Here is a 9,281-nt window from a genome sequence, read left to right as displayed (position 1 = left end):
TAATGTGCTGTATTGAAGTTTTGCGACGCAACTTCCCACGGTGAAGGAGTTCAAGCGAGAAAGCCTCCTCGAGAACAACCACGGTACCTAGCGTTGCGATGGAAACATTCACATGTCAATATTGTCATTGCTCAGTCCTGACTTGAAAAATGCACTCTCATTACACGCTATTCAACTTTACACTTCTCAGCAGAAGTATAGACACTTCCGTGTTCAAGAGAGAAGTAGTGCGTACGAAACACGTATGACGTGGTCACATAAGCTCCGCCAACCCCTTTTTTCATGATTTCTGTGCACTTAAGACCATTGTGCGTTTAAGGGCACAACATACGTAATACAGGTAGATCCATACAGATTCTGTTACTTTTGGGTTGAGTCCCATCCGTGATTCGAACCACACCCTCAAAGTCAAGTACCTTATCGCCAGCACACAAAGTCAGCCACCTAACCCGCTCAGTCACCGCTGAGTTGATACTGGGAGGGCATATCTTTTTGAAGATCGTCATGCAGGTCGTTGTCTCTGCTGTGCCATTGGATCACAGACAAGACAATATCAGTGACTGTTTTATATAAATCTAAGGGAAACAAAGAGGCTGTGTTTTGATTGATACCGGTGGGGCGGGGCATATTGACCCTTTTCGTGAACACCTGCTATTTGCACTTTACGGATAAGTGAATCTTTTCTGTGGATACTTGAGGCTTGGTTCCCCTGGGATGCAGAAAGGGGCAGTGTAAGTTTGTAGAGAATGGCACTTCATAATCTGAAGGGCATGTTGGTGAGGATTATTTAAAAAGATCATTGTATATGAAATCAAAGTCTTATAATTTTTCAAATGTAAATTTTATTGGAAATATAAACATAATATTTCTCCATTCGTCAAGCATCAATTGTCGGTATCACTAAGATGACAGTCTAAATGAAACAGCAATTCCATGATGTACTACAGAGTCCATGTGTATTTATCATGCGATGTTACATAGAAACAAATAGTACACTTCAGTAAATGTATAACTCTCTCATAGCATAATGTTTGTGATGTACTGCAGGCTTGTGGCCTCTTGAGTAAATGAATAAAGTTTCTGAAAACAAATTCATGACCTCGTTGAGTTATCTAGGCGGAGAACATACCAGAGACCATTCGTCACCACTCGCCCCTTTCCGTAGGCTTGGGGGGACAACCTTTAGTCAGAAGGCCCGTTAGTCAGAATCCCGTTAGTCAGAAGATCCGGTAGTCAGAAAGCCCGTTTATCAGAAGGTCCGGTAGTCAGAAAGCCCGAATGTCAGAAGGCCCGTTAGTCAGAAATCTTTATTGAGCGTGTGAGAGAGACGAATGGAGGGAGGGAGGGAGAACAGGAGACAGTTGGAGAAAAAAGAGAATGAAAATAAACGAACATGCATGAGGCAAATAAGAGGGCAAAGACATGGAATATGTAAGCCAATAGAAAACAAATGAGTTTTGCTAGACCCCCTTTCAAATTGACTAATGCACACCAAAAACTGTGGCAGGTCAGCACCAGCGAGCCTGTTCTCGAAACGTTCGTAGAGCTACGAATTCTTAACTGCTTACGCCAAAGGATAAGAATTCATAGGAAAATGTTTACGACCTATTCTCGAAACGTTCTAATCAAGTTCGTAACCCCAACACGACTAGTCAAGTTTGAGTAACCTTTCGTAAGTTACGATAGGAACTCTTTTGTCTCAAAGGGAGATTTAGTAGGGGGTTTCCCCGTGACGTCACAAGCACGCCTTTCCTGGCTAATGGGCCTTCTGACAAACGGGCTTTCTGACTACCGGACCTTCTGACTAACGGGATTCTGACTTACGGGCCTTCTGACATTCGGACTTTGAGTAAAAGGCGGATCCCATGTGCGTTTGTTTACAAAACGGTTCTCGTGAGTGCAACTGAGAGTTTTTGACGATCTTGCGGGCTTGTTTTGGAGATTTTACTTCCGCTTTCCGACATTTTTAGGAAATATGATTATATATCGATGCGACTTTCAAAACAATATATTGATATATAACTATAGTCTGGTCAAAATGATACCGATGAATCACAATCAAACTCCAAATCGGTTTCCAGATTAAATATTCATTTCAACACAGAATGTAATGAAAACATCAGACCAACCCTGGAAAAAAAGGTTTCATAAGGTTTGTCTCCAAACTAAAAAGTTGCTTAACAAACTATTGTTATTTTGTTTTGATTTTCGTGTGAAGTTTTACGAGGGTAAAGTAAGGGCAAACTGTTGGGGGAACAGCCTCAATAACGGGAAGCACGTGCAGGTTGGGATGTCATCAATTAGGGGTTGTATCGAAACTCTTCTAGTCTGGAACGGAGGAAATTCCTGATTCACTTTCACTACTCTCAGATTGTACACCTATGATGACTGGTTGAATGGTGGCAGAATCTAAACCTCTTTTTATCCTGTACTGATTCTCTATTTCAATTTCAAATTCCTGTACACAGTTTTTCCAGATTGCTGGTGTTGTTTTACTTATGGCTTTGTGTACTTCGTTTTAACGTCCGAACATGGTATTGTTGCGACCCTCATCAGATTTAATGATACCCCAGATAAGTTCTATTGGAATGAGATCACAATGGTATAAGCGGTAAACGTAAACTTTCATGGCCATGAGCTTTGAGATATTCATCTACGCAGAGTCCAAATGCCATATATATCTGATCTGCTTTATTGGTCTAGAAGCCAGACCCCTAAAATGGTGAAAATGTGGTGCAGTTCTGGCGACCAAACGGGATGTGATTTTTCACAATCAGGAATGATTTAGCTTTGATCTAAAGCCGGTTGTCATCAGCTCCCACGCGTGACTACCGTGCAGGGGCCCTTTTAAGGTGCAACATGTCATGTCAGTTATCACAATATTTTAATCGACAACTGGATGGTTTAATTTAATAACTCTGGTTTGGTTTGACCGATTTTAATAACAATAGTAGTTTTGGAATGCTCAGACGATGATTTACATTTGTGGAAAATAATATTACATATATGCTCATCGCAAAAAGTATTTTGGTAAGGTTAAAGGTCAATTTTAATAGAAAGGGCATTTGATGAGAAAATATGAGTTGAACTTTACAAATTAAAGGTAAATTTTCCAAAATTATGTTTCTCAGATTCAGCTATAACATTTGAAGATCATATATACCGTTGGTTGGCATTGTATTCACGAAAAACCATTACAAGGAAACAAAGGTTGGTACTTTGTATTTAGATCTGCAAAATATTACACAATGTCTGTTCAACAGTAACAGCTCCATGCTTTACATAGTCAACGATACTAAATATGTCAAAGATACTGTTGGACTGTCATTAAGATCACACAACATAACAGAAAGCTCTCAAATGTATAATTCAATTATTCAAGATGTCTTTCTATATTCATCAAAGAATGATGAGTCCGTCATGTCATCATAACACAAGCAACATTGCCTTTATATCAATTTGTACTTATTGTTCATAATAGTCATAGTGTATTGCCAGTTGACATGTTAGTCAATGTCAACATTGTCAAGATCAAGGGAACATGTTTCAAGTCCACATCCATATGCCGAAATACACAACAGGTTCAACCTCTTGCAGCTACAGCTTCCTGTACATTGACGTTTACATGCACAGATATGTTGAAGAAGGTCCACGGAAACAATTTAGTCTTAACTTATTTGCAACTTTATCACAGAGGAACAGAGGAATATTTGATGAAGATCTTTTACGACAGAAACGTACTGCTTTAAATACAAAACTAAGTGCCTGCTTTTATGGACAACTCAAAGGAATTCCTAGACAATATTCATTTAAATATCTTGCTTCTACTGTAACTTTCATAAAAAGATGCATACCTCGGTGTTAGTAATATATAATGATATCCACAAATGAGTTACACATAGCATGGTCATGACACTATGAGCATCGATCTTCACAAGTGGGATACGATGGCGTGCATCAAACAAGTAAGTGAGAACGACCACCCGATCATATTAGTTCGCTCTTACAACATGGGTTGCTGAACATTAATTTTGGCCCAACATATTTGTGAACCTGTGAGAATCGTTAATGAATAAATGCATACTCAGTCAAAGTCATAGTCAAAGATATATGTTGTAGATAATTCCAAATGCTATTATTGAATGTATGTCGCCAATATCTTTCTGGTCTCTGCAAAGGTCGTACCTCAGAGACCAATTGTCAAGTTACATTTAATTACTATCAGCTATTCAATACACGCACAGAAGTTGTTATTTAAGTTGACAGACGCTTTAGAATTATATTTTGCGCGGAAAACCTTGAATCGTCTATACATATTGAAAGTATTGAGTGACCTCGTCTAGATGGATACTAAAACACCAACTGTCATTCATTTCCCGATTTCAGTATGTCGCATGACTACGTTGTCCTTCAAGCAGAGTGAATAAATTCACAATAGTTATCGCTTCATGGAATTGGCTCACGTGAATCACTATCTTCATCAGCTGATGAAGGTCGACAGTACAACGTCAGCTCTAAAATATTGACAGACTTCACCCAGATGGCCATTACGAAGTCGGCTGTAGTCAACTGCATTGTTCCAACAGATATTATGAAGCCACCAGCTGTGATCAGCAGAGTGTGTTTCAAATGAAGGACATCTTCTGCTTGCCCAGATCTATATATTTATCTTCCGAAAATTGATGTGGCTCTCCGGCAATAGTTATGGTTGCGTGAACATGTGGCTCTCCAGGCTATGCTGTCAAGACATGCTTAGTGATTCAAACGCGTTACCGTATTTAACAAAACAAGACATGTTTCCTCAAAATTTTATTCAGACCACAACATATTTTATTTCTATAATTAGCACAATATAATATACTAACATTACATATAATATTATCACATTATAATAAAAATCTTAATCTGTAAAACATAATAATAATGATAATGGTTTAGTTTGTTGCCATGTGTACATTTCTCATGAAAACTTTCTGCTGCATTGTGATGCGTGGACGTCCACTTCTTGGTCTATCTACGGTGACCCCAGTCTGTCTGTAGTGCTGAATAAGTCTTTTAACCGTGATATGGTGGCATCCGAGGGCGTTTGCAACAGCATTGTATGTCGACCCCATCTGCAACATCCCAATGGCTCTTTCCCTCTCTTCCGCTGTTACTCGTGGCACATTTCTCGTGCTTCTGTATCATATCATGCATTCTAGTATCTCTTTATACCCTATAGAATCATTCTACACGTGAAATTGATGCAAATACTGCTTGAATATTGCTACGTTTTGGCGATTGATATTGCTGTGTGTGTAAATGTTACTTTGCAAACAAAACTGTTAACAAAGATCATTTTCGGTGTTCCTAAACACTTTTGCACAATATAAAGACACGTTTTATTTGTTTTCACTATTGCAAATAAGCAGAAAATGGTTTAAAAGACTGAATTCATAGGAATGATCCTTTTACAATTTTACACACTCTACAACAGGTGTTACTTGTTTTAAAAATTGAAAAAATGGTGACTTAAAATGGTTTATCTCTGTCTTAAGCAGAATTTTATTTCAACCTTTCTTTTGGACATCTATTTTAAATCACTGTTATTGTTTTTATTTCGGCATGGTCGAAAATAGGACAATTTAATCTTCTGAAAAAAGATGCAGTTCACCTAAATATGAATGCGTTTGAGAATTTGATTCGTGATTTGCATAAAGCTGGGTTGTTAAGTTGTTGTTTTTTAAAGCTAATACCCTCTAACATATATTTTTATTAACGTAATTCATAGATGGTAGGAGGGTAACGTTTCTTTTGGCGTTTAGCGTAGGAAGTCTTTTACCGGTTACGGTAATCCATTAATTATTTAATCTATTAGAAATGTGGCTTTACCGGCTACAGCCATGTAATTGAAATGTGGCTTTCCCGGCCTGACACCGGTCGCTGGGACCTTACACATGCCAGTAGTCTCATACTCCAAACTTTCGGCCCAACCCTTCTGTAATGCAATAGTCCAAAGTGAAGCCTGTCTAGACCCCCACTGGTTCTGAATCTCCGAGCTCACCACTGGGGCTAATTAACCATATAGGGAGTTATATACTGCTATCCAAATTTCCTATTTTCAGAAATTTGTAAAATTGATAAAGTTGCAAATAAGTTAAGGCTAAATCGTTTCCGCGGACCTTCTTCAACTTCATATCTGTGCATGTAAAATCAATGTACAGTAAGGTGTTGCTCCAAGAGGTTGAACCTGTTGTGTACATGAGCATGTGGATGTGGACTTGAAACAAACATGTCAACATTGACTAACATTGACTAACATGTCAACTGGGAATACACTATGACTATTAGGAACAATAGACACGAATATTGTCTAGGAATTCCTTTGCGTTGTCCATAAAAGCAGGCACTTACTGTTTTGTATTTAAAGCAGTGCGTTTCTGTCGTAAAGATCTTCATCAAATATTCCTCTGTTCCTCTGTGATAAAGTTGCAAATTAAATTGTTTCCGTGGACCTTCTTCAACATATCTGTGCATGTAAACGTCAATGTACAGGAAGGTTAAGCTACAAGAGGTTGAACCTGTTGTGTATTTCGGCATGTGGATGTAGACTTAAAACATGTTCCCATGATCTTGACAGTGTTGACATTAGCTAACATGTCAACTGGGAATACACTATGACTATTAAGAACAATAAATACGAATTGATATGAAGGCAATGTTTCATTAGGATGTCATATTATTATCCATCAGGTTTCAGGGTTTCACGGCATGTCAGTGCAATACTGACACTTATCAAAATATATCTCCTTCTGACATCAGCTGAATTGTTGTTTCTGCCAGAATGTCAATAAACGCAAATATGTATGACAGTTCAAAGTATCTTTGATATATATAGTATTGTTGATACTTTGTAAAGCATGGAGCTGAAATTATCTTATATTTTGCTGATCTAAATACAAAGTACCAACCTTTGTTTCCTTGTAATGGTTTTTCATGAATACAATGCCAACCAACGGTATATATGATCTTTCAAATGATATAGCTGAATCAGAACAACATAATTTTAGCTGAAAAATTACCTTTAATTTGTAAAGTTCAACTCATATTTTCTCATCAAATGCCCTTTCTATTAAAATTGACTTTTAACCTTACCAAAATATTTTTGCGATGAGCATATATGTAATATTATTGTCCACAATTTGCAATCATGGTCTGAGCATTCCACAAATATATTTTTATGAAAATCGGTCAAACCAAACAAGAGTTATTAAATTAAACCATCCAGTTATCGGTTAAAATATTGCCATAACTGACATGACATGTTGCACCTTAAAGGGCCCCTGCACTGTAGTCACGCACGGTAGCTGATGACAACCGGCTTCAAATCAAAGCTAAATCATTCCCGATTGTGAAAAATCACATTCCGTTTGGTCGCCAGAACTGCGCCACATTTTCACCATTTTAGGGGTCTGGCTTCTAGACCATATAGATTGGTGTTGTTTTTAGCGCCTTTTATGTCATTCAAAAAAAGGTATAGTTGCTTTTGATGGAAACGGAATATCTTGTTTTTCTAGCCATGCTACCATATCACTTTTCCTGCTGTTGGATGTTGGTGTGATGATGATTTTTATGGAGAAGTATGTATGTTGCAGCCATGAAATAGTAGTGCTCTATAATAACCACAGGCTACGGGCTGTGAGGTCAATATCTTTTATTCCGTAGTGGGAGAAGTAGTAGGAGTGGACACTCTGTAACAGTCATAATTATACAATGTATATGTATATGCTAAAACCACATCCGATGAACATATGCCTTCATATATATGTATGTATAAACATCTCATAAATGCATGTCTTCATATATACACATCGGAATAACAAAGACTTAAGTAAACAATGTATCTGTCTTACATAATCCCACGCAGGTTATGGAAAAATGGCATATACTATTGTTACTATTACAAGTTACATTTCATGTGGCATATCATGAAACAGACTATAAAAACAGACAATGAAACCTACCCTGTGGGTGACACGGGAGTGTGCTCAAGCACCCAGCAGCCGGGCAGCCAACACGTGCAATAATCCTACATAAAATAGGATACACTGATGAGAGGTATTGTCCATAAGACAACACATAAAATAAAACCATTATACCAACATATATACATACTTGAAACTACCAGTATGGAGTTACAAAAACAAGATACAGAATTCATGAAACAGATCAATCTTACATCATATACAGCATTTGTAAAACAAGTACTACAAGCCGACATAAACATATAGCAAAACCAACCGTACGCACATTCATACAGGTAAAATAGCATACTGTGTAAATATTTACATTTGATTTATCTTGAACATACTTGTGCCTATGTTATACAATTATTTATATTAGGGTTTAATTAGCTGTGTATATATTACAAACAGTATAAATACTAACCTTAGATCAAAGCTCAATCTTTAAAACAGTCCTCATGTAGAGACAGTGTGGTGCAAAACTGATTAGTAACATGGCGGTGAGAAGTATATTTGAACTTACACCAATTAACTGAGAAGCTGAGCCTGGGCTATTGTTAAAACAACTAAAGACAATGACATAAAAGTAGATCGACCCAGATACCCTTAAATACACAATGAACCTTCCCTGTAACACAGAACTGAACAGTTAAGGCCAAGACAAGATGCAACTGGATTGACAACATATAACATATATATAATGTATATAGAAGTCGTCTGTCGGATCACCTGAAATAAGATTAAAATGAAAATGATTAATTATAAATGTATGTACACAATACACAATCCCTGGTTTTATCCCTGTTACATGTACAATGTGAATGACCCCCAAACTTTATGTACAAAATAAGTGTTCCCCTCCCCTTGTATGCATGTCATGTAGAAAATCAATGACCCCCTTCCCCTTCCCATAATGTGTAAGCATAATTTTAAACATATTTTTCATGAACAAAATTACTGTCCCCCTCAGTACCCCAAGCTCCGCAGAATAAAATGGGTGACACCCCAACTGGACATGCAGTGCGTTTAACAAATTTACATATTTAAGGTGACCCTTTTCACTTTCGCCTAAATAATCATAAACTTTGTAAATAATGGACTTGATGTCAGAGGTAAATTTCATTTTCTCATGTAACGCGTCAATACATCGATTTGCTATGCTTGATGTGACGTCTCAACTACACGTGCTTCACGCTCTTGAGGATGTTCCTCCAACAGTTAACTGTTACTTTACCCTCGTAAAATTTCACACAGAAAATCAAAACAAAATGATGATAG

The 9,281-nt window shown here is 37.4% G+C and overlaps 2 long non-coding RNA genes across 2 annotated transcripts in view; both read right to left on the bottom strand.

The window, feature by feature from the left end:
- Positions 1–572: 572 nt before the first annotated feature.
- The window catches only part of LOC124272043, a 55,294-nt gene continuing 46,585 nt past the window's right edge, over positions 573–9,281 (bottom strand). The window contains exon 2 of the long non-coding RNA XR_006897222.1: positions 573–648. This is a non-coding gene — a long non-coding RNA (uncharacterized LOC124272043). The remainder of the gene's footprint in view (positions 649–9,281) is intronic.
- Positions 7,676–8,618, bottom strand: LOC124272044. Its single transcript, XR_006897223.1, has 3 exons — positions 8,428–8,618; positions 8,004–8,068; positions 7,676–7,730 (listed from the first exon to the last, which is right to left on the bottom strand). It is a non-coding gene; the product is annotated as an uncharacterized LOC124272044 (long non-coding RNA).

The sequence above is a fragment of the Haliotis rubra genome, unplaced genomic scaffold, assembly GCF_003918875.1.
Source record: "Haliotis rubra isolate DU_JTF1 unplaced genomic scaffold, ASM391887v1 Scf1653, whole genome shotgun sequence".
NCBI lineage: Eukaryota > Metazoa > Mollusca > Gastropoda > Lepetellida > Haliotidae > Haliotis > Haliotis rubra.
Note: the sequence above shows the minus strand (reverse complement) of the source record. Positions and strands in the feature narration are given on the sequence as shown.